Source organism: Rhinatrema bivittatum, chromosome 5 (assembly GCF_901001135.1).
Source record: "Rhinatrema bivittatum chromosome 5, aRhiBiv1.1, whole genome shotgun sequence".
Classification (NCBI taxonomy): Eukaryota; Metazoa; Chordata; class Amphibia; order Gymnophiona; family Rhinatrematidae; genus Rhinatrema; species Rhinatrema bivittatum.
The window spans coordinates 173,733,528-173,760,372 of NC_042619.1; positions in this window are offsets into that span (position 1 = coordinate 173,733,528).

Below are 26,845 nucleotides of genomic sequence, written 5' to 3' on the forward strand. Positions count from 1 at the left end.
GCTCCCAATAGAAAAAAGAATTGAATACAAAGTTCTTTCATTGATCCACAATGCAATCTACAAAGCCGACTACACTGCCTTTGATGACATTATACACATACTTCGCCCTCAACGCACAACAAGAACTTCTAGTAAACTTCAACTTGTGATTCCCTCACTCCCAAATGCCAAACTATCCTCCACCAGAAACAGAGCCTTCTCCATCATCAGACCAAAACTATGGAATTCACTACCCCACTTCCTTACCGCGCAAGAAAACTCAAAATCCTTCAAAAAAGAACTAAAGTCTTGGCTTCTCAACCATTCTCTTAAGGACAACTCTCAATGACTTTATACTATAATCCCTTTAACTGCCAACTTTAAATATTCCATTTGGACAATCTCTACTGATTCAAGCCACTGATGCCTCCTTTTTGAAGAACCCAGTTATCTCTGCCTATCTATTCAGTGTATCTACCCTGTTTACACTATGTTCTTTGTTCATATCTCTTCTTTTGGTGCCATTTCCCACTATTGTTAAATTTAAAGTTTAAAATCTTTCAATGTAACAAGTTGTTCTATATGTAAACCGGAGTGAAGGCAACTATGCTATACCTCGGTATATAAAAAAATGCTAAATAAATAAAATAAAAACTGACGAGGGGAATCCTCAGGTGTTCCACTAAACGTCGGAGTAAAGTTGCCTCCTGCCCCTGAATCCACCAGGGCAAGAGTTTGAAACGTGGACGATCTGCAGGTCAAGGAGACTGGGAGAGAGAGTGGAGGAGAGGACGTAGAGAGGCCTAAGTATAGTCCTCCTGCAGGACTTAGGCCCGTCCGTTTCCCGGACGAATAGGGCATGTAGGAACATCGTGGCCGGGCTGACCATAGTACATGCAAAGACCACGCCTCTTCCGAAGTCTTCTCTCTTTGGAAGTCAAATGCCCGTGACCAAGTTGCATCGGTTCATCTTCACTGGCAGCAAGAATTACTGGAGCCATTCAAGGTGCAGGTTTAGCACTAGCCTGTTTCAATCCAGGTATTCTATTAGGCCAGAGTTCCTTCACTTTGTCACGAAGCCAGTGATCAATCCAAGTGGCCAAAGCCACTAGTTCATCCAGCGAGTCAGGTGTTTCGCGAGCGGCCAGCTCGTCTTTTAAACGGGTATCCAGGCCTCTGAAGAAAAGGGTCTTCAGGCATTTAGGGTCCCAGCAGAGTTCTGTAGCAAGAGTTTTAAACACTATCGCAAAATCAGCCAGTGGCCTTGCCTCAGGTCCACCAAAGCAGAGCCGGCAACGGTAACTCAAGCAGGATCATTGAAAACGGATTTAAATAAGTCCAGAAATCCATCTATGTCCTGCAATATAGGATCCTTGTGTTCCCACAGAGTAGACGCCCAAGACAAGGCCCTTCCATCCAGATAAAAGGATGTAAGTAGTCTTGGAAAATGCTGTAGGGAACTGAGAAGGCTGCAGAGCAAAAAGCACGCAGCACTGGTTTAAAAAGCCCCTGGTCTTCTGAGTCTCTCCCGAGAAATGAACTGGAGCTGCCAGCGGTACAGCAGTCTTTAAAGTTACCTCCTGTAACTGACCTTTATTGCTGGAAGCAGTGCCTTGGGTCTTCTGTGTGTGCAGCGGATGAAACGCTGAAGTGAGTTTCTCCAAAGCATCTTGCTGCTCCGAAATGCGCAGGGCCAGGCCCGGTATGGCCTGCAGGGCATTGAGCTGTGCCGTATCCATGGAGATAGCAATCTGTTATTATTTGTAAGGGTTTTGGGTGGATCCCTGGACCTGTGGCAGATGACCACACCCATGGGGGGAAATCCCATGAGGGGCCACAGGTCAGGCTCAGCGTAAGAGACACATACACACTAGTTTTTTTATTATACAGAATTGGTGAACCACCAGACGTGGCAGTAGTGAGCTGGAAAGTAGCCTGGTTGGGCTAGTAGTCCCTCAGGCTCTGGAACAGCGATTCCACAATGGCTGTGCTGTAATAGAGAGAACTGATATTGTGAGTAGTAGCAGGATATGCAGAGTTCAGGAATAGAGCCTTGTTGATAATGTACTCACACAGCGGTCTCTCAGTGTGAAGCATAGGAGCTGGAGTAAAGGCAGGCCCTCGAGGAGCGAGTACCTGGTTCCAGGGAATAGCTCTGAGAGATAGAGATGGTAACTCATAGATGTTATAGGCAGCGGTGTCTTCCTGGCAGAAGTGGAGTCCAAGTAGCGAGCCCAGGAACATGGGCCCTCGAGGAACTAGTACCGGTTCCAGACAGCGACCTGAAAGATAAGAAAGAGAGAGAGGCCCCCGCGGAGCAGGTACCCCAAATAGAGTAGGTCCAAAGGAGGCAGATCTGCAAGGTACGGAGAGCTTATCCCATCCGTTAGGAAACTTTTGATAACTCGATTAGCTAGCAATCGTGTAGGCCTTTTGTATCCTGGATGCATGACGTCATCACAGGGGGACGTTCCTGAGGTTCGTGCCAGTTAAGGTACTTGAAGCAGGGCCGCTCGGTGAGTGTACCCTAAGGCAGCTGAACAACATGGCAGGAGGCAACGCCCAAGCTGGTCCGGGGATGCCGGAGAGGACGGCAGGAAGACACCGGGGCAGCCAAACGTCCATCAACTGCAGAAGGAGTTGCCAGAGAGGTAAGGAGGGCGGAGTGGCGATGTCAGGCAGCGACAGTCTTAACAGTGAGAGCGAGACAAAGACTAGTTGTGGTCCCTAAGGAAGAGGACGATGAGGGCAGCTTCAGCAACTACTGCTGCTTCTGATGTGGCCTGCCAGGAAAAGGAGTAGGAGAACTGCTGGAAAGGGTAAATAAAGGTGGCTTGTTAAGTTCATTTTTCTTGACTGACTGTCATTTTAATTATTGGGTATTATGTGATGTGTTTGCTGTTTTGAAATATTTTATCGGTGTTTGGAGAATTTTTAATATTTTTTAAGAGTTTTTAATTGTTAGATGTTGTTCTGTTCATCAGTTCTTTTGAAACATTTATTTATATAGTTTTATAACTATAAAACAATGTGGGGATCTATAAGCAGCTTGGCTTTTTCTTTTTCCCTAATTGGAGGTGTATTAGTGTTTAGGGCCTGGTTTAATATTTGTAGTGTTGCCTTTTCATGGATAGGGTTGTTACTATATGAGTGCATGCCATAATGCAGGTGTAGCTTTGTACTGTTGCGTCGCTTTGACCTCTGTGCCTCTCCTTTTTTCCTTCTCTCTCCTCAAGCCTTGGGAAGATGGCTGCTGCCACGTTTTCATGCCACTCTCTCCGGCGTCCCCGGATTGGCAACGGCGACGGTGTTCGCCATGATTTTCCTGAGGGCCTCCTAGGGTGCGCACGCACACACCACCCACGCCTTTATCCATGTCATGGCAGGAACCTCAGAGGCATCCCCTCCGAGTGACGTCATCACATCCTGGTATTTAGCCTGCCCTTCGTTTGCTAACAAATGGGCCGATACAGTAAAGTCTGCGGGAGAGCGGCAGTAAAGTCTGCCCTAGTAATCCTGATCCTCCATCCTCAAAACCCCACAAATTCCCCAGTAGTCCTCATTCTCCCCCTCCCCGTCTCCTCTTCCCAGCAGGAGGAGAAGGGGATGGAGTTTGAGAACAGGAGGGAGGGGCTGGATTAGGAAGCAGAGTGGCTTTTCTCTGCTCTGCCTACTTCAGGCTCACCCCCTCTCTTTCTCCTCCCTGCAGGCTGCCTGGAGGGGAGAGGCTGAAGAAGAACACCTCTGCTGCCATTCCCTCACAACTTCAGCCTTGCATATACCCTTGCTCCTCTCCACTCTCTAACACACTGCTTACAAATAGCCACTCCTTTCTTCTCTCACCTTTCTTCTCCTCTACCTCTCCTTCTGTCCCTCATTTCTCTCCTCCATTCTTTCCTTCTCCTTCTCTTTTCCCCACCCCACCCTTCCCTCATCCATTTCTCCTCCATCCTCCCTCTCCATCTCTGCCTCCTTTTCTTCTCATCCTTTTCTCCACCATCCACTCTTCCTTCCCTCTTCCATCCTTTCCCTTCCCCCCTTCCTCCACCTTTCCTTTCTTTCCCTCATCCTTTCTCCTCCACAGTTCCCTTCCTTCCCTCCTTCATTCCTTTCTCTGCCAGCCCTCCTATCCCCAAAGCTCTCCCCAATAGCAACAGCAGTGCAAGCTGTGGTGTCTCTGAGTAGTTCCAGCACTGCCTCTCCCTGCAGTGCACCTCCTCCTCCATCCACATGCTTCCTCGCTAAAGGCTGAAGCTGTCCAGACGTCTTGCAGCCTGTGCTGCTGTCACTGCTCTGTGCAAGTTTGAACAGAGCCAGCAGACAGGCAGGCAGAGTCATCCAGTGCAAGCGGGGCCAGCAGGATGTATAAGTTGAAGCGCCTGCACTGACACCCACTGCTGCGGTAACTCTGCCCCCCAACATCAATTTCTGAGCACTCCTGGATGTTTGGGGGACCAGCAGGGGCATGCGAGCAGACAGGTGAAAAGGTGCCGGTACCTGCTGCCCTGTCTGTCCCCATTGATAAGCAACGGGTCCATTATCATGCTGTCCTTTCCTTGCCAGCAACCATTTTCTGTTGTGACAGAGGATCCTGTCTGGACCTTTAGAAGCCCGTTCCAGTTTATCCAGTCTACCACTGGCCATAACAGTTATCTCTTGGGATAGTGTTGCCTTCTCAGTCGTAGGCCCAACATTCTGGAATTCCCTCCCTGACACTTTAAGGCTTTTGACCAATTCCAAGGAATTTAAGAAAAAATTGAAAACCTATTTATGTAGCTTGGCTTTTAGCAACTAGCATTCGTCTGAGCTCCTCTCTCTCCACTTTGAAGCAAGCCACTGCAATTATTGCTGTGTTATGTAAAATGTGTTATTTTATGCCTTTTATGTTGTACTGATAACTTCTTGCGTTTTATATTTTATTATGTGTATTTTTATTGGAAACCGCTTCAATCTACCTCTACTGAAGAAGTGGGATACATAAAATTTTAAATAAATAAATATGATAAGCACTGGAAGAGAATACAATTTTACTTGCCAAGACTTATTGATTTTCGACTTGTTCCTCAGAAAGCAGATCTCTCAGATGCCTTTCTGGCAGCAAGTTCTCTAGTGCATTCTTTCTTAGAGTACCACCTAATCAGTCAGGTTTTCAGGATGTCCGCAATGAATATGCATAACAGACTATGGATATCCTGAATTACCAGACTGCCTGGGGAAGGTATTCCAGGACCAACTGTGCCTTCCTTGAATACTCTGACTATTAAGATAAACTTCCTGTATGCTCATGCATGGCTAAAGGGGAAGACTTTGGTCAGATTTATATAGGCCAGACAGTATACTAGGGTGATTAAACAGTAAAAAATGTGTTACACCAAGTCTTCATTTTGTGAATTATTCATTGATTTTTCTGTGTAGCTACTTCTTACACTGTCATTTAAAAATTTGTATCGTAATTATCCTTTCCCAACATACCATTCAAGACTAATTCTCTGTTGTGAAAACTTAGCAGGAGCTATGCATTTTACTTGAACAGGGAAATCGGAAACAAAACAGTAATGTGAAAATAATATAGTGAGAGCAGGCTAACATGAAAACTTCTTTGTTAGGAATATCTAAGAATGTTTTGTCCTGAAATAATTAATGTTAGTTTTCCAATCAGGTTTATTACATTTCGCAGTAGCATAGCCAAGTATGCATTTAAAGATTTTTCTGCATGCTATAGGTGTGTTGAGAAACAGGAAGCCCCAGACGGAAGTCCTTCACTTCACACTCTGTGAGCCTGATTCACCCATATTCTTAAAACCAGATATTCAAGAGATTCAGCAAAACAAGGAAAATATTTGGCAGAATCTGTAAAAAGATATTCTGATTATGTAAGAGGAGGAAATGGTCGTTTATTTTTTTTTATAATCCTATTTTCAAAATTACATCAAAATGGTATACAATAAAAATTAAGAAATAATATAATATATATAAACCATTATACCAAAAAAACAAAACAGTAAAATAAGAAATAAAAGTCATTAAAAACATTCAAAATAAAATCAATGAAACAATAATAACAAATGTACAGATCATAGATATATTTCAATCAAAAAATTCAATTAAAACAGAATTTGCCAGAATTCATTAAAAAAAACTTTAGAAAAAAAAAACAAGTTTTCATCAGTTTCCTGAATTTCAAATAATTATCTTCCAGAAGAAAATTGAGAGGCAAATAATTCCAGAGTATGGGTGCCTGATATTGAAATATAGATTGTCAAGTGCTCTCTAAATAGATTTGCTTAGGAGAGGACAACCTAAGAAGGCCTTTCTGGGAAGTTCTCAAACACCCTTCACTCTTCCCTCAGACCTATCAGCAGACACCCATTCACACATACTTACACACATATATATATGCCTTTTATTCATCTTCAGCAATCTTTAGACCCAAATATATTTACTTCTCCTGAGATGAGAGTGTCCTTGAGCTGGAACTTAGTCACAATCACACACCTCCCACTACTTCCCATGGGAGTGATTTGGATAAGGTTTGGTTTGCATAATTGTTTCTGTGTGGAAAATGTCCCTTTCAGAAGCTGTAGGGAATAAAATCCTTGGGCAAGAGATACACCATTCCAAAACTATTTTAGCAAGCTGACTTATCTACTGATTATAAAAGAATGGTGATTTTACTATAGCTGGGTTAGAGGACCCTAAGAATGTGTTTTATTATTTTAATTTATGTAGGAAGAGTTGGTCGAAAGCTTTCAATCCAATTGTCAAGGCTGATTTGGAAAAGACTTTTCAGTCAATGAAAAATACTACATCTGAGTTGGACCCATTGCCCACTTACCTTGCAAAATCTTCAGAATTGTGTTTATTTGAAAGATTAGTCTAATAAATACTTGTTTAACAGAGAGGGAAGATCCAGCCCCTCTTAAGATCTCTTTAATCCATACAATCTTTAAAAAAAAGGCTAATTTAGATCCAGTTGATCTAAAACATTAGTGCCCAGAGTCCAATTTCCTTTCTTAATGAAATTAAATAGAACGTGGTCCTTGCGCAATTGACTGGTCATACAGATAAGATGAATGCCTTCCATCCTAGGAAGTCTGATTTTAGGGAGGAATATAACACTGAAACCAGTTTGCTGGAACTATCTAATGATCTCAGGTTAAATCTATTGATATGAATGCTGTCTTTGATCTTATTGATCATGAGTTGCTATTAGTTCGCTTAAGTAACTTAGGTAGTTTTTAGTTTTATTTATTATTTATTTGCACAATTTATAGTCCTACTGATCCGCAGATCTCAGCAGATTATATAACCACATACATAAAATTGTAAAAGGTTCAACAGTAACTACATCAAAACAAAAAAGTAACATAGTGGACAGGATACAAAGTGACTAAGCAACCATACATACAAGTATCAAGTTCAAAATCAACCCTTAACGCTAGAAAAGCAGTGTGCAGCATCAATCAGAGAAAGCACAGGAGAAAAGATGTATTTTTAATAACTTTCTAAACTGGAGAAGGTCACTTTTTGTTCTGATCTTGTCTGATAATTTGTTCCATAGACTCAGATCCACAACACTAAAAAATGAACTCGACTATGCTTGAGTGAAGGAATTTCTAGTAGGTGATTAGTTGAGTAAAGAGGGCAAAAAAATAGGGAGATGCCTATGTAAAGAAAAAGCAGTGCAGGAAGACATAGGATCATGGAGGGCCTTACAATTCTAAGGTAAGAATTTTTAACTTAACCTGCCAAATAATTGGTAGCCAATGTAGCTTTGTAAGAACAACAGAGATATGATCCCTTAATGAAACACCAGAGATTAGGCAGGCAGCAGAATTTTGAATCAACTGGAGATATTGAAGATATGCATGTGGAAGGCCTATAAACAATCCATTGCAATAATCTAAGGAGGAAAGGACAAGTAACTGAGTAAACATATGGAAATCTGAATCACAAAGAAGGGGTTTCAGGAACTATAATAGGCAAAGCTTGAAGTACAACGATTGGACCTATTCAATAATGTGAGGGTGCAGTGAAAGAGAATAATCAACCAAAACATCCGTCTCGCACCTGAAGAGAGACAGAGAACAATTGCCTTCGAAGGTGAAACTTGGAAGGGCATCGGCCAGGGCTGTCCTTGACAATGATTTTAGTTTTGTTAAAGTTTAAAGCAAGCTTATTATCAAACAGTCTCTAATCTGAGAGAAACAAAATGATAACTTTGAAAAGGCCTGCTCAACTGTGGAGGAGATGGGAAAGAAAAATTGTACGTCATCCACATATAATTTAAATTTGATGTTCAGCTGGGCAAGAACAGAACAGAGAGGTACAGCATAAATATTAAATAAAACAGATGAAAGCAATGAACTTTGTGGGACACCGTAGCCAGAGGATACAGTTTAGAAGAAGCTGTTACGATCCTGCTCTTGGAGCCCATCCCGTGAGCAGTCCTTCACTACTCACTGCTATCGCCTCCGGGACTCCGCTCCGTGTGGCCACTGCCAACGCCATCATTCATGCGGCCCGAAGGCCGCTGCTGTGCTGTCTGTCTTTGCGGCCCTGTTCCGCCGGCGGAGCTCCACCTCTGCAGCAGGGAGTTCCCTGCTGAGATTCCTGAAGTGGCCAGAAACTGCCGCCGGTACTGCCTCCTTCATTGCGGCCCTGAGCTGCGGCCAGGACCTCTTCATCTTCACACAGGAGGTCGCCTTTAGCCCTGCCTTCCATGCAGCAGGGTTGTCCCCAATGCAGTCATCCCTGGGCCCTTCTCTAGGCACGTGGCCGCACCTCTTCATTCTATTTAAAGGGCCAGTGAAGGGAAAAGCCCACAGCCCCACCGGAAGCCAGCCTTCATTTCACTTCCTGCTTCAGCCCTATAAAAGGGCTCACTTTCAGCTCCTTGGGGCCTTCGGATCCGGGTCCCATGGTCGTCCATGATCTTCCTCGCTGGATCAAGGTCCTCCGTGGTCTTCACTTGTCTAGATGTCTCTTCGTTCTGTGTTCCTAGTCTCCTCATCCTGATGTTCCTGGTCTTGTCCTTCATCGGAGTTCCTTCATTGCCTGTCCCAAGTCCTGATGTTCCAGATGTCCTGAATTTATGTGGTTCAGTTCCTGAAAGTGCTGATGTTCCAGATGTTCTGTGTTCCTGATGTCCTGGTCCTGATGTCTTCATCTTCACCTCTGCAACCAGTTCCCAGATTCCTTGCATCCATCTTTCCTGGCGTGCCACCGTCGTGGTCCGTGACCAGCCCAAGGCCTTCTTCTCATCTGCAGCGCAAGCCTCCAAGAGACTTCTGTTTTTAATGCCTTGCTTCTGAGAATCCTGAGTCTTGAATCCTGTCCCAGTCTTTGGAGTCCCTTGCGCCTGCTTCCATCCATGCCTAAGACTCTGCCAGAACCTGCTCAGCTTCAGTGTGGTCCGCGACCAGCCACAGGCGTCTGTGTAGGGCATGCCCCAGTGCAGGCCTCTACTGAATCTTCGTCATGTTCCATTCTCAAGTTCCACTTCCTCATCTGGAGTCTGCTTCACGTTCAGCGTGGTCCCGGACCCGCCATGAGTGGCTGTGTAGGGCACGCTGCAATGCAGTTCTCACTCAGTACTTTCGTCTGAATCCTGAATTCTTGCCTGAGACCTTCTGAGTAACCTGAATCCTTGTCCGAGTCTTCTGAGTAACCTGAATCCTTGTCCGAGTGTTGTGAAGAGGATGAAATTCCAAACTGGGAGCTGTCCAGGAAGTTATTGTTGGTAATATATGCTTGCAACTGATCCAAAACTACTTTTCAGTGACTTTTGACAGTTAATGGTGAAGCAGAAATGGATCTAGAGCTGGCCAGATCCAGGAAATCTATATTAGGCTCTTTCAATAGGGGTGGAACCACCACAGTTTTCAATGCAGAGGGAAGCAATCCCTGAGAGAGTGACAAATTGACCATTGATGAAACTTCCAATGTCAGATTGTAAAACTTTGATCAGGGCTGTTAAGCAAGACTTAAAAATGCAGAAGTTGACCTTCATCTGGCCCAAAATGGAAGTGACCTCCGAAGATGAGGAAGGCAAAAATTCAGACCATGGGACCAGTGTGTGCATATGCATGGAAAGCTCAGCTGGCACAGAGATGGAGAGTGAAAAAAAGAAGCTAGTTTCTCACAAGAAGCCTGTGAAACAGGTAGAGAATTACAATTAGGTGTAAATGCAAGCTTAAACAGCTTGCAGGGCTGAGAAGCACCTGCAACAATACGGGAGGAGTACCAATCCCATATACCCTTTCCACAGCTACCTTGTAGGAGGCTAACCCTGTATGGTAGGAAGAGAAATTATTATTTATCTTTGCACCAGCAATGATCAAGCTTCCGAGATCACGTTTAGCTGAGTGCAAAGTAGAAGAAAACTACAGGGTGCTTTTATGACATTTAATATGCATTGGCTTCTTGAGTGCTAACATGTCTAAAACCAAATGAAGAGAGGATTACCAGAAATCCACCAAGCCACTTACACTATGAGGTTTGTACAGTGTTCTCTCAACCTAGCTTGATGGACTCTCTACCTGGGTAACATCAAGCTAGTTTGAGAGAACATTGTACAAATCTTATCTATGTGTGAGTTTCCTCACTCTGAAGGACATCAAATCTTCACAAGAGTGTACTGTTCTGTTTGTACGTCTCACTCTGCATGGACCGAGATCTGTTATACGTTTGGTTGCATCTGTATCAGTTCTAAGTTATACAGACTGGCGGGTGAGCCGGTAGGGAACAATCAGGTGGTCTCGTACCTCCATATAAATGGAGGGCTTCAGTGGGTATGTAGGGGTTTGTTGGGGACAAAGGAGTTGGGAGGGGGGGGGGAATACTGGGTTGCACTGATGTTTTTATTTATTGGGGCCATTATGTTGTATTCTATGAGGACAAGCTCACATTTGTGGGTAGCGAGTACAAGCTATTGGTTCCTATATGAGACAAAAAGGTGGCACCCCTGGGCTGGGGGGGTGTCCCATACGGATTCACTCCGGAGAAACTGCTGATAGGTTACGAATCCCTCCCATTGCTAGCCATGGCTGAAAAACTCAGATGTATCTCATGGAATGTGGCGGGCCTGGGATCCCCGATCAAAAGGGCAAACGTTTTGCAATCGCTGAGATGGCATAAAGTAAAAGTAGCGTTTTTACAAGAAACTCACTTGACTGCTGTAGAAAGCCAAAAGTTAACTAGAGATTGGGTGGATAAGGATTACTATTCCCCGGCAATGCACAGGAAAGCAGGAGTAGCCATTTTGATAGGGAAAAACACTGTTTTTGAAGAGGCACAGGTAATCTCTGATACAGAGGGCAGATATATTCTGGTGTCAGGGAAGTTGTTTGGTACGGAAGTCACTTTATTCAGTGTGTATGCACCCAATAATTACCAACATAGTTTCTTCAACAATCTGGTGCAAATAATTCTGTTACATAAAAAGGGATTACTATTTCTGGCTGGTGACTTTAATCAAGTTCTGGATCCGAGCCTTGATTGCTCCAATCCCGGAGCCCATTCCAAAGTCACAGTACCCAGGGGCTTGCAATACCTTTTCCAACAATTACAGGTGGTAGACCCCTGGAGGCTGCTTCACCTTGAAACCAGAAATTATACCCATGTTGCCAGAGCCCACATTTCTATGTCTAGGATAGACTACATTTTAGTCTCCCTGCAATATTTCAACAAAATTGGAGCGGCAGAGATAGGGCCTGAGGAATGTTCTGACCATACTATGATCTGGGTAGACATGGGTTTGGGCAGTCCTCTGTGGTCTCGGCAGAGAAGGCGCCTCCTGGCACATCTCTCTGAAGATAAAGGCTTTCGAGCATATCTCCAGGAGAAATGGAAGGAATACGTTTTACACAACTCACAACATCAAGACAATCCGACCCTTTTCTGGGAGGCAAGCAAGGCTACTCTAAGGGGAAAAATCATGGCATATGTCATCAGGCAGAAGAAACTGGCCAGTACACAAATTATAGATTTGGGGAAAGAAGTGCAAAAAGCCAAACGCAGGTTAATAGCCCACCCCACTCATCAAACTAAGCAGGCTTACAGGCTTACTCTAAACTGCTATATTCATCGGCGAACCCAACAAGATATCCTGTATTATTCACATAAGTTATACAGATTTGGGAACAAATTGGGTAAGTTACTTGTGAACCAGGTTCGGACACACTGAGGTTCTGCGTTCATCACAGCCCTTAAAGATGACAGGGGGACCAGGCACACCTCAGGCCAAAATATTTGTGAACTATTTAGGCAATTTTATGAAACTCTCTATGCTGCAGAATCTCAGCCTCAAGGGGGGACAGTGGAACACCACTTCTTTAGTAATCTTTCACTGCCTACACTCACTGATGAGCAGCTGACATTCTTGAATGCCCTGATTACCACTCGGGAAATCTGGGACGGTTTTAGCTCTAGTCAATCCCATAAAGCGCCAGGCCCTGATGGTTTAAATGCTGATTATTACAAACTTCTAAAGAATGAAATAGGAGAAACTGTACGGTCCTACTTCTCGGCAGTTTCCCAGGAGGGGTTCACAATGGAAGCCACCAAGGCCTATATCTCTGTTCTCCCGAAAGGTGGTAAGGATCCCCTCAACCCTGCTTCTTATAGACCTATTTCCTTACTAAACTATGATATTAAATTATTTGCTAGAATATTTGCCACACGCATGAGTGGGATCCTACCCCATTTAATCTCGGCCCATCAGGTTGTATTTGTTCAAGGCAGAAAGGCAAGTAGGCACCTCCTTAGTCTTTGGGTGGCTATGACACATTGCAAATCCCACAATATACTGGCCTTGGCGGTGGGATTTGTTGCAGAAAAAGTAGGCACCTCCTTAGTCTTTGGGTGGCTATGACACATTGCAAATCCCACAATATACCGGCCTTGGCAGTGGAATTTGATGCAGAAAAAGCTTTCTCAGTGTTTGGAAGATTCGGGTTCCACGGGCCTATCCTACAAAATATTAGGATGCTTTATCAGCATCCCCGCTCAATAATAGTAGCGAATGGTTTATTGTCTGCCCCATTTGAGATTCATAGAGGTGTTCGACAGGGTTGCCCCCGTTCTCCACTACTATATATATTCTATTCTTAGACCCACTGTTAAGGGCCATTAACGCAAATTATAGAATAGAGGGCTTAAGGGTGGGCAAGGAAACTTTTAAGATTGCAGCATTTGCTGATGATATCCTCATTTTTGTGGTAAACCCAGTTACTTCATTACCTAGAGTATTGTGCTTTTCAGGCTCAATTTGGCGAATTCTCAGGTTTAAAAATTAATAAAGATAAATCTGAGGTGATAGACGTTACAGGTCAGGTGCATGCGACCTGGCCTGGTGCTTTCCCGCTCAGGTGGGTTACCTCCACGATGAAGTACCTGGGTATCCACATACCGGTAGACATAGGCAATATTTACACAGTAAACCTCACCCCATTAATAGCCAAGACAAAGCAGAAGCTACGGGATTGGACAAATCTATCCTTAACTCTGTCTGGGAGGATACAACTCTTTAAAATGATTGAGTTGCCCAAGTGGCTATATGTCATGCACATGCTGCCGGTCTGGATTCAGGGTCCACATATCAAAGAGCTGCACGCCATGCTATGACGATTCATATGGCGCAACAAAAGAGCTAGATTCAGACTGATTATGCTAATGCGCCCTGTCCATGAAGGTGGACTGACTTGTCCTAATATTCATCGATACAACATGGCCCATCTGTTATGTCATATTCGGGACTGGTTAGGACCAACGGACGCTCTAATACCGAGGGGATTGCTTCAGGCCTGGTGCAAACCGCTCGCCCTGGGAAATATCTTAGTGGCCCTGAGTTCATCCCTGCCTGCCCACGTCCAGGTCTTCCCCTATTTTGTGGCCTGCCGGTTGGCATGGAAACGAACCTGCTCACAACTTCACGTCTCTTGGAGGACATCAACCTATGCTACTATTGTGGGTCTTCCCACCTTCGCCCCCAGCTGGGAAAACTCAGCGTTCCATCAATGGAGAACAACTGGGCTCACTCACATCTCTCAACTCTTGGATGCTTCAGGCAATCATTTATGCTCCTTTACAGACCTACGAGACACTTTTGGAATATCACAGAGAAGCTTCTTCGCCTACCTCCAAATACGGCATTTCTTACAAACTTGGGAGGGACACCAGACTACGGTCTTTGATCATGATGTATTGGACAAATGTTTTCCCTCCCGGCAGCAACAAGTGACGTGTGCCTCCATGGTGAAATTATTGCTCCCTCTGGAAACCTCGAACAGAATAACATCATTGGCGAATATGTGGTCCCAAGACTTGTCTAGTTCTGTCTCAGAGTCCCAACTGGCAAACTGCTTCAAAGCCATTGTGAAAAGTGTGGAAAATGTGCAACTGTGAGAATCTCATTACAAGCTGTTACACAGAATCTGCATCGTTCCAAATGTGGTCTATAAATGGAAGTTAACCAGCTCCGCGTCCTGTTTAAAATGCACTGCGGCTGTAGTGACTTTATACCATAATTTTTGGGACTGTCCTTTAATCCAACTGTTCTGGGACAAGGTCCTTGGATATCTCGGTCACCTTCTCGCACACAACCTGCCCAAAGACCCTAAATTATGTCTGTTGCATCTCATTAAAGACTCGATACCGGAGATCCGACATCAGACACAGCATAGCTTCCTGAGCAAGGCTCTTCTGTTGGCCAAACAAACAATCTTATCCCAGTGGATTGTTAAAGATCCTCCGATAGTGCTACAATGGAGGCTGAGGCTACATAAACTAGTGATCTATGAACATTTATCAGCTAAGACTGCGTCCTCGGCCAAGCGATATGACCTCTTCTTAGGAATCTGGAAGCCATATCTTCTTTCCCTCAATCCTCGGGCACGCAGCAAAATTCTGGATTTAAGTGTATAGGCTCCTGACCTTCCTTGACCTGCAGAGATTGGGGACTACAGGTTCACACTTGTTAGGAATGTGAAGCTCCTATGCCTCTATAGATGAATAATGCCTTAAACTCCTTTAATTCCATTAATTCTTTTAATCAGTGCTTAGGTGGGTGGGGATGGGGGAGGCAGAAGGTTGCGTGTGGACAGGATGGTTTTTCATGGTTTGTGATCTGTCATTTGTAATAAGGCATGAAATGCTCCGCCAATACCTTTCGCGCCCCCACTCTTGGGGTTTATGTCTATGATTCCATTTCTGTGCTTTATCATGTTGATGTTTACACTTGGTCTGTAAAACTTCAGAAATAAAGATATCAAAAAATAAAAATAAAGTCCTCCATAGAACGACACAAATTGCTTGGTCCACATAATTAAGCCAGGTGGAGGTTTTTTTCTTTCTTTTTTTATCCCCGTTTGGGTATGGATGCCTCGATTCTGCAACATGAGCAAACTGGCAAACTCTGGAATCTTGAAGATCTGTTTGAAAGAGTCTTATTGAGCAAATCGTAAATCCAGAACCACAGCGTCTGGTTCGAGTTTCAGTTCCAGTCTGAACAAATAATATTTGCCAAGCTCAAGCCACTGCTCCTTTGGGAAGGCTATTCACAAAATTCTGAGCCTCTCCAGGAAGGTCATAGACTCTGACCTTACCTTCATGCCATACCTTTAATTTGGCTGGGAATTGCAATGAAAATCTTATTTGACGCTTGAAAAGAATGGAGCCTATTGGGGAGAAGCTCTGACGAAGACTACTCAGCTAAAGTTGCAACTTTAGCTGAGTAGTCTTGGAGGATGAGGACCCTGTGTGTTCGGTAAGTCAGCTCTGAACATTTTCGAAAAGCTTGCATGATCACCAGTTTATGTGCGAAGTTTAGGAGTTTCGCGATTGCCACTCGTGGTCTAGGATCTGAGTCCTTCCTTACCCCAATGCAATGGGCTCTTTCAATGCGAAAATGAGGTTTAAGATCCGCAAGGCCCAATGCATCTGGGAGCCAGGATTCTAGTAAGTTACCAAGATTCTGTTCTTCGATGGATTCTGGCAGGCCCAGAAATCTTACATTTGAACACCATGAGCGGTTCTCTAAATCATCCAGCTTTGCAGCCTGCTCTGCTAGGGACTTTTCCAAGGCCGCTATTTTGGCAGTGCTAGCTAATGAATCGTCCTCTAGCACTGAGACACGGCCCTCTACCTGTTCCATCGGGGACCGAGATCCGTAAGTGCTTTCTTCACTTCCCCTAATTGTGTAGAGATACCAAGATGTTTTTCGTCAAGCATGACTAGGACCACTGTTTAATTTCCGAGATTATTGTAGCATGTGGAGTCTGTTCCGCAGCGTGATCTTGCTCTGCTAGATTACTACAATTTTCCATGTGAATGGTCCACCAGATAATCACTCCTTCCTGCAATTGACCCACTTGCGCACGGTAGGCTGTTGGGGAAGAATTGTCCCAGAGATGGCCACCATTCTGGTCATCTTACACTAACCTCACCATACCTGTAAATGATGTTCAGAGACAAAATGTTATTAGAAAAAAAAGAGAAGCCTGGGACCTGGGTCCCAGAATATTTTACACAAGGGCTGGTGCAAGGGTCTTAGGTTCCCTAGGCCAACCTTACAGCTTTGTACCACCATACCCTCCTCTCCCCTCCCCCATCCCATAGCAAACTATCCATTTATAATAACAGATTTTACATGAAAAAGGACATTAATTCAAAGTACAGCTTTTTTAGGTAAAAATACCACTTACAACAACATGTATATTATATTTTCTTGCACTATTGTGGTGCCAACTAAAAACCCTGCAAAAAAAAAAAGCAAAAAACACACTTGGAATGCATATGGTATTAGGTCTATTGTAATGCATGTTGGGTGTGGGCTTTCCCCTCAGAAAGTCATGAGTAAACTGAATTACAATTGCAATAACTGCCAGCACTCAAACAGTAACAACCCTACCTATGAACAGCACAGTTGCCATCAGTAAAGATTTTATGTGATTTTGGAGTGATAAAAGATAAAAGAAGAGTAGATTTCTACAATGTACTTTCTACCTAGCTTCATTGCAGCTAGGTAGAGATTGCATCAAGCTAGGTAGAGAGAGCATTGTACTCTCTCAATCATTGTGCTATTCATACTTATGAATGTGCATGTAAAACAGCCCCCCAAAACCTACTCCACCCCCCAAACCTCACCCCAAGTTCATAATGCCCCCTCTTACAGTGGTATAAAAAGTTGACTTACATATAAGCCTCCACAGAGTCTCTCTCTCCCCCTCTCCTCCCCTCCCTTTCCCTCTCTCTCCTCCCTCCCCTCTCCCCTCATGAACCTGCACTTGTGATAAAAACCATTTTGACTGGCAATGCACAGCTAACACAGGCATAATGCACAGAAAAAGGTGTAGTCATTTGTTATGGTTTGTGGGTTGGTGGACCCTTGGCCCATGGTATGAGTTGTTATAACCTGTGGGGAGGAGCCCCACAGGCCCATACCGATGGGAGGCGAGGTCAGGCATGGCAGGGAGTTCTGGGTAAGACTGTGGAGGAGTCCCAAGGAGTCAGGAGGAATTCCTCAGTAGACAAGCAAGCTGCCGATAATACCTTGACTGAGACCTCCAGAGGGGAAGGCGCCACACAGGCTGAAGAGTGGAAGGCTTGAGACTGGCTTGTAGGAGGAATAGCAGAAACACACCTCGAGGGGCGGAGCTGCAGAGCAAGGGAGGTGCGGCCGTAGTGGCGCAGGCTAACCCGTGAAGCAGGGAAGCCCGAGTCAGGTCTCCGATGATGACATAGGTAGATCCCAAGGAGCAGGAAACACCAGCAGTCTCGGTAGATAGCAAAGCACAGCCCCGAGGAGCGGGGAAGTGCAGGTAGCCTCGTAGCACGTAGGCATGACCCCGAGGAGCCGGGAGGCATGACAGTCCCAGTAAGCACAAGGACACTGTCCCGAGGAGCGGGACAGTGCTGAGAGTCTCTTGAGAAGTAGAGAGACGCAGCCCTGAGGAGTGGGGAAGCACTGACAATCTAGACAGCACGTAGGCACAACCCCGAGGAGCGAGGAAGCGCTAGAGTAACTCCCAAGTGGTAAGGGTATTCCAGGGGGCTGCCCCGAGGAGTTGGGAGCCTTGCAGAGTAGGACTTCAGGAAGCACAGGGCCAGCCCAAGAAGCGGGAAAGGCCAGGAGACAAGGTCCCCGTGAGAGCGCTACTGGCCCCAGAAGATCGGGTACCAGACACAGTCCAAGGTCCAATGGAGTTCAACAGCGTAGCCACCGGAACACGGAACAGGAGCTAGTAGAGATGTATGGAACTTACTGCCAAGTCGGCTAGCTGAGGGCATAGGTGGAGCTTAAGTACCTTGATCCAATGACATCAAGTAGGGACGCCCCCAAGTTTCCCGAAGAGGCTTCAAAGGAGGGCCCAGTGACGCGTGCGCGCACATGCCTAGAAAGTCCCGGAGACGATGTTGCGGGCGGCGGCATCTTGGCCACCATGAGGTGCCTGCCGCGAGCAGACCCGGGGAGGACTGGAGAATGGTGCAGGATGTAAGTAAGTGCGGTCGCAGTCATCTGCGACCAATGAGCGTAACAACCGCCCGTGATAAGGCCCTAATGCAATTTCATAAATGACTCCCTCAGGAACCTAACTTAGAGGGTAATATTAAAAGGTATTTACATAATTAAAATTGGGTTTTACACATGTAAATGCACTTTACCTGTGTTAGTGGGCTTTTGAAAATTGTTACAATATATGCCATTGAATTGTCCATAGGTTATTCACATGTAAGTGCACTTTATGCACGTAAATGGTTTTTGAAAATTGCTACAATAAATAGTATGTTACATTTACACGTGTAACTCCTTTGAAAATTACCTTTTAAGGTGCTTAAGCTCAGCTTTGGTTGAATATTGGCCTCTCAATCTTTAACCAAACTCCTAGACAAAAATAATAGAAAGTGATAAATATTTACCAAATTCCAATCTTTCAAAAATGCAGCCAAAGGTATCTGCAGTACCCCCCTTCAACTCCCTTTGCTCATGTGGTGCTTTGACAATGATTGTTTCTTCTTCCATTTCATTTGTATTAATATTTATCATCTCACCCACAAGCATAACTTGACATGAGGGGAAAAAAGCAGCTAACAAAAAAAATGATAACATAACCAGAAATAAATTACAATTTAGCTTTTAGTGTCTTATTATAGGGCTTCTTTTGATAATATTTGGGTTTCTGTTTTCTACTTTGCTTTCTAAATTGATACCTTGCTCGTCTCAAAAAGACTCAGCGTGGCTTACATGCCAAACAAGAACAGCACAAAATGTCAACTTCTTAAAATACAAAAATAGCTCTCCAATGCTCCACTTGCTGTGATTCCCCCTTGCTCAACGGAATACTCAGGCAGAGCCTTGCCGAGTCTCAATACTCCCTGAAGTAACTCTGCATCAGCCATTATAATTCCAACATTCTGCAGCCACAGTATCGATAGAGTCAGCAAGGGATTGAGGCAACTGGTCCAGCGCTAGCCAGTAGAAAGGACCTGGATCCCGGAAGTGATGCCGTCCCACCACAGCTGCAGATTGTGATGTGATTCCTGCCTTGTTAGACAGGGTCCTTTGGATTTTTTGGGTTTGGTCTAGCAGTTTCCTCCTACAACTTATTATGGGCCTTCGGCTCAATAGTAACTGGCCTCTGGTTAGGCCATAGTGTAATGGGCCTACATTCACTACTACTCGGGGGGAGGGAGAGGAGTTTCCCTTATGTTATAAATAACCAGAGGGTTAGGGGATATATATGTCCTGTCAGTAGTCAATGATTGATCAGATGGTGCAGTGAAACATTTGCTGTGCAGGACTGTGTGGATCCCTCTGCATAGGGTGGAACCCTCTTCCAAATAGTGCGGACTTCTCACAGATTATTTTATTTGTATTTTTTCTATACCGGCATTCACGGTATTAGAGGAAACACGGATTAGAGGAAACTCACTTTTCTAAGCCCTTTCAGTAAGCTGTGATGAGTCCCGATCATTCTTGGAAAATGTGATTTTACTTACAGGAAAAGGATATTTACAAGTCACTTCCATAGGCACCTCTCAGGCAAATTAAATCAGTTTGGGAGCGAAAGATGGGAGATCCAAGATGGCGTCTTGAAGGGAGGATGGAGTTAGAGGCTCTCCTTCTTCGCTGATTTTCTTCGACGCAGATGCCACACACTAAGAGGAAGGGATGGATTCGGGTGGAATCCTCAGCGCCTACCTTATCCACCCTGACTCAACATGCCATTGAGGGCTTCTTTGCTCCGTCAAATATATCGACCCCAGGACGGAGGTCCGCAGCAGATCCAGGGGAGGAACACACCCTGGCCCTGCAGGACATACAAACCTCTTTGAGCCCTGGAGCTCCCATGATCCCTTCTCCACCATCCCACGACCTAGCACGGGCCCTGGGTCTGGCTCCACGACAGCTATTGCCGGAAGTGAAGCCGACAGTAGAGGCAGGATCCGGCGCATTCGGCGTGGACCTTTGTAACTGAAGGCACTGCAGGCCCATTGATTCAGCCTGCGTTGCGGCAGGCTAATTTGGAAGAACAAAATCAACTAAGCCTGAGTGAACCAGTTTCCACCCGCGATGGGAGAAAAGAACTGACAAATAGTCCTGCCAGGATTTCAGAACTCTGCCAGGAAGGTGCGGCAAGCACTGCTTTAAATTTGAAATTGCTTAAACCTCAGGCTATTACAGTGTGGAGTGCTTTGATTTCCTTGGAAACATCTATTTCTACATTAACCTCAGTTATAACTGAGTCACAAAAAAGCATTCAACGTAAGGAACCATTACTTAGCTCTCATGATGTTAGAATTAAAGATCTGGATTCACAAGTTTCGCAGTTACAAGATGTTCAGAGAAATTTGGTACAAGGAGAATTAGTGGCTTCAAAGAAAATGGAGAACATGGAAAATGCTCTTAGATATTTAAACCTCAGAGTGTTAAATTTCCCTCATGTAAAATTAATATCTCCACAAGATCAATTTAAAAAATACTTAATGGATATATTACATTTTCCATTGGATGCAATTCCACCTTTATCCAATATATATTTCTCATCTATGGAGAAGAAAGAAAATCATGACACCTCTGTTAATCAGCTTCAGAATAAGGGGGGCGCTGACCTCTCAGCCTTATTGGAAACAACGGGGGAGGACCAAGTGGATTTCCGCAACACTTTGCTTGTTACTTTTGGTTTCCCAGCTGATCGGGAGTCGGGACTCTATATTAAGACTTTTTCTTTGTAACAGAGATAAACTGTACTATGGTCAGAAGATTTGGGAGCTACTCAAATCCGTAGGAAGAAGCTGGTAGGAATGTGTCAGGAGGCCAGACAGCTAGGTGCACAGATTACCATTTAGATACCCCTGCAAATGTGTATTCAAACTGGATAATGTCCGATACATTTTTTTTTAACCATCTCAACTGCGTTTTTTTCTAGATTTCCACAGAATGGAAGGCAGTGCTACCTAACTGTGTCATGGTATAATGTATAATATTCATTGTCTCACTTTATTTATTTTTTCCTTTTACCCACACTTAAATTGTGTTCCTTGTAACCCTTGGATCTCCCCAAATTGCTTTATACAGGATTAAATGATTACCTAGTAATAAGTGGATATGTGTTTATCCTAGCCTTTATTTTTCTTCTATATAATTTGTTAATGACCCATTCTAGATTGGTTGATTCCTGTCTAAAGTTATCTATAATAAATAAATAAATAAAATATTTTAAAAATCTGTTTGGGAGCTTAGAAAGTGACAACAGAAGACAAATTACAACCCATGAGGCACTTCTTTCTTTGTAAGACTGAATCAGTGTAAGACTGTGGACCCAAAGCATTTTACAGGTATTAGAAGCTGATTTCTGAGTCCCTGCTTCCTTGAGCTGACTGTTAGAAATCCCAGAAAGGGTAAGGAGATTCTAGCTGAACGGGCTTGATTCCCTAGTAATACCCAGCTTAACAAAAGATATTACTCACAGTCTCAAGATTCATGGGCCAAAAGGATTCCAGGAAGGAGGAGGTCCTGTGAGAATGTACTCCTGGCGCCGAACAGAAAGCACAGCCTAGGAGTGTGCCGGAAAGCTAGAAACTTCCCTGCTGGCACAGAAGCTGCTTTGGTGAGATGTTGATTCTTTTAGCTGCCCCAAGCAGAACTGAAACTGCATTTCTGAGGCCTGAAACTTCTAGGATATCTCAACACACACAACAAAACATGCCAGCCTGGAACCTGGTTTGAATTGAAATATCTCAGGGAGAGGAATCTTCAGACCACTGTGGCCTGCTACTTGTTTTTAATTAATTTGGGAGGCTGGAGGTTTGGGAGGGGGGTTGGGTGCTAGCTCCAATATTGATTTAATTATTTTGGGAGAGTGAGGGGTGGGGGGTTGGGAGATCGCTCTACTTGTCTTTTTCCTCCATTTTTACTTAACCATCTATATACTGAATATAGCCAGGTTATCCGGGTACGCGTACCAGGATAACGTTAAACTTTTCCAAATAACTTAGCTGGATAGGTTTGGCCCGCCCCAGAACACCCCTAACCTATCTGGATAAATTTTATCCAGCTAATCACTTTTGCTTGGGGGCATTCAGACTGGTGGGAAATTTGAAACCCTAGGGTTTGTCTAGCTAAATCCCAACTTATCTGGACAAATCACTTTAAATTTGGACCCCAGAGTTCCTAACACCGAGGTACTCTCCATATGTAGCATGACAGCCATTGAGGCAATGCTAAGAGCAGCCCAGCTTCGTTGAGCAGGCCGTGTTGGGTGTAAGGTCAACTCCCATATTCCCAAAAGAGTTTATCTTAAGCAGCTGATAAATGTGCAGCGATTGTGAGGTGGACGAAGCAGACCATTTAAAAAGTATAAAGACAGGCTGACATGTGGCCTGAAGAACTCTGATCTCCACTCAGGTGCAGAACACAGGAGCATAAGATTTGCCATGCGGGGGTGCATCAGTTTGAACAAAATCGCATCTTGTTGCGGATGGAGAAACATCAGCACTGGAAAGCAGCTTTGTGTTTGAATGTGATTTTGTGAGAAACACTGCGTGGTTCAAGAATTGGCTTATATCCACAAAAGAAGCATTATCGCTGACAAGATATGTCAATAGACAGCTTAGTCCAGAATCATGCACAGTCATGATCAAACAGCATAGAAATGTGACCCCTTCTTAAATCAGGACATTGTTTAACTTTTATAATGAAAGTAAAGAGAAAGGGTTCTGTCAAAAATTAAGACAAAAGGTTGAAATGACCAACTAAACATGTCAAAATATTATGATAATACAATCCTTTTGATTTCTTTCCTCTCTAGCCCCCTACCCCATTCAACACTATTCTTTTTTGGAACTTGAAATATGGTATCCTCATACAAGATGCACAGAAATAAAGATTAACAAAGAAAACCAAAAGATATTTATTTATTTATTTGTTTGTTTGTTTGCTTATTTATTTATAGAGTTTTATATACTGTTGTTCGGTATTGCCATCACAACGGTTTACAAAGGTTTTTTTTAACATTGAGTTAACATGATTAAAGATTTTACGTAAGTGAATTGTGGAGGACAGAAAGGTTATAAGATACAAGATTATATGATACAAGCGGTTATATGATACAAGGTATATATAAGGTAATGCTTTATTGGCCTAACAATACATTTCTTGACTGGCTTTTGAGAGCTAATACTCTCTTCTTCAAGTCAGAAATCAAATGAGCAAACAATGATATTACCAAGCAGTGAGGCTGCCATATGTGAATCCTAAAAGACATTCCAATAATAGGGAGAAGGTGTGAAGCAGGGGGTTTGATGGGGTTTTTATTTGTTAACCTTTATTTCTGTGCATTCAAATGGACTAACATGGCAACCAAACTACCTTATACAAGATGTCTTCAGGCTTTCTGACAAATGTGCAAACTCTCTGAGTAGCTTCAGGGTAAGAGCCAGAATTTTAGGTTTGCAGGGGCAGAGCCCCCCAGGTAATCTTGGGTGATCACATTGAATGAGTTATCATTCCTGTATCATCTCTTATTCTCCTTTGCCTGTACCCATCACTTTCTATCACTCTTTATCAATCTTTTTTTATTTTCCCTCAGTTCACCCTTTCTCATTATCTCTACTATCCTATCTTATTCTCCTTTTTCACTCTCTTTCATTTTAGTTGTTTGTCCTTCTGTTCCTCCACATGACCCTCTCTCAATCACCCTCTCTTTTACTGTTTCCTTTCCTCTCTCCCTCCCACTTCCTATGGGATATCCACTCGACAGTCTGCGGGCTATTTCTGCGGACTGCCACTCTCTCCTTCTGGCCGGCCTTGCAGGTGCACTGCATCCCAGCACAGAGGTGTGGCTCCTTGCGCGACATGCCACCACCCTTAGCTGTCTCTTTTGATGCCGACAGCCTTCCTCTGCACTGCTGCCTGGGCCTCCCATAGGCGCACACACTCGTGGACTGGGCTCTCTTAAAGGGCCAGTGGCAGGGAATCCAGCAGAGGCGCCTTTTGATGACATCACAGCTCCTAGTGGTTAAAAGGCCTTCCTGGACACCCCTCCAATGCCTCAGCAATAGGTCGACTCCTCCTGGAGAAGTGCTTTACCAGTGTTCCTGATCCTGCATCCTGGTTCCTGTCTCTGCTGTGGTGTTCCAGAGTCCATGTCTTCTGCCCATGGTTTCTGCTGTCTGGTTTGTCTCTGAATCTCTTCGTCTGTGGTCAGTCTTCTTCCTGTCTGTCTTCAGCGCATCCTCATGTTCTTGTGGTCCCTCATCTCCTTCCTCTTCTCAGCCTCCTTGGATTGATCTTCTGGCTTTGACCTTGGACTAGACCCAGATGCTGCTTGATCTCTGCCTCCCACTGACCACAGCCTGTAATTTGTCTTGATTGAACTCTGTCTGCCTCTGATCTCTGCCTCATACATACTCTGCTACCAGTTGTTTGTCCAGACTGTGGCCTGACCCATCTGCATTCCCCCCTCATCTACCAAGCCTTGGATCATCACCTCTGCAGAGGCCCATGCCTAAGTCCAGCCAGCCCCAGCACCTGAGGGCTCAACCTAAAGGGAATGGGGGCTTGTTTTGGTGAAGCACCGGTTGGGCCTCTACTCCAGCCAGCTCCACCTGCCAACAGTGGGGGACCTGCAGGGCTCCTCCCTGTAGGTTGCACCAACCCAGCCTCACCTAAGGTCTGTGTCCGTAACACTTCTATCCCTTTTCACCTCCTGTCAGTTCTGTGAGCTCCATTTCATTCTTCCATCAGAGGCTGGTTCTGTTTACTCCGTCTGGTGCAAGAGATGAAGCTCCTGTTTCCTGTTGAATCAGAGGAGTAGGAGGCGACTTCTTCAGGCACAGAGGAGGCTCTTCCATTTCTATTTCCAAAAGCCACAAGGAGTGAGACTAGTTTATGCAAAAAATGTAGGCAGAAAGTGAAGCAGATTATTTTTTCTTTATTTTTATTTTCTTTACTTATTTATTTTTGTTTAGCTCACTTCTCACAAATCAGAGGGAGGGCCAGATCAGGAACTAGGGGAATAAATGATCCCAAACCCCAAAACTGATATCTATCACTGGCTAATACCAATGGGAGAAAAATACAGAGTACAATTTTGGCATTTTTGATTGCCATGAAGCATAATGAGATTCTATGGTCAACTTTATTTTGGAAATTACCCAAAACAGTGAGTCAAAAAAAAGTGAAATGCAATATCATGTTAAACCTATATAACAAAAGCATTCATGACTCATTTACATTACATGTCTTAAAAAATCCATATCATTGCATTTATTGCAGTCTGAAGTAAGAGAAAAACTACTTAGAATTATTACAGGACTATATTCACAATGCCCATGTAATGTTAGCAACATTAGCTTTGAACTAGAATTATTTTGCCTTGCAGAAAGAATATCTTTTGCAAGTACAGGAAACTGCAATGGGGGTAACCTTGGCACTTGATGTTGCTAAGATTTATGTCACATCATTCGAGGAAGATTACATGTATACTAATGAGTGGTGGCATTCTATTAAATGCTGGAAGAGATATATAGATTATGTCTTCATTCTGTGGAAGGGCTGGGAGAAGACTTCTCTTCAGGAATTTCATCAATGGTTAAATCATTTGGACACTCCGTTACATTTTACTTTGAATTTTCACCACAGAGAAATTGCTTTTCTTGACATACAGATTTACAAGTGCCACGTAGGCTTGGCTACATCGTTATACAGGAAACCAAATGAATGGAATAATTGCTTACTTTTTTCAGAGGGACAGCCGGGTTGGTCTGGTGTAGCAAAAATGACAGGAGTCTGGTGGCACCTTATAGACTAACCAATTTATTAAAGCCTGAGCTTTCAAGGACAGAGTCTATGCAAATGCATAGAAGTGCACTCTGTCCTCGAAAGCTCAGGCTTTAATAAATTGGTTAGTCTATTAGGTGCTACATGACTCCTGACATGTTTACTTTTTCATGTTTTCATCCACGCCTTTTAAAACTGAATCTTTCTGTGGGGCAATTTTTTTCACCTCAGAATGCTAAGCACTAATATTGAAGATTACCCGCAATGTTTTTTACAACGTGGATAGTCAGTTTCCTGTGTCAACCAAGCATATTGCCATGAATTATATAGTAACAGAGAGTTATTAATGTCACCTACCTGAAGAGAAGCAATTGACCGACAGATATGCATACTTAGACATTCTGTGTTATCTTCACAAATATGCAACATCATTAAGAAACATTGTACTGTACTTAGTGGTCATCCATCCCTAAATGAAAATCCCTTGTTTACCTTTACTAGAAGTAGCAATGTAAAAGAAAAGTAACCCAGGAAGTTTTACCAGATGGAGAACCAATACATGAAGATGAATATATTAGGGAATGT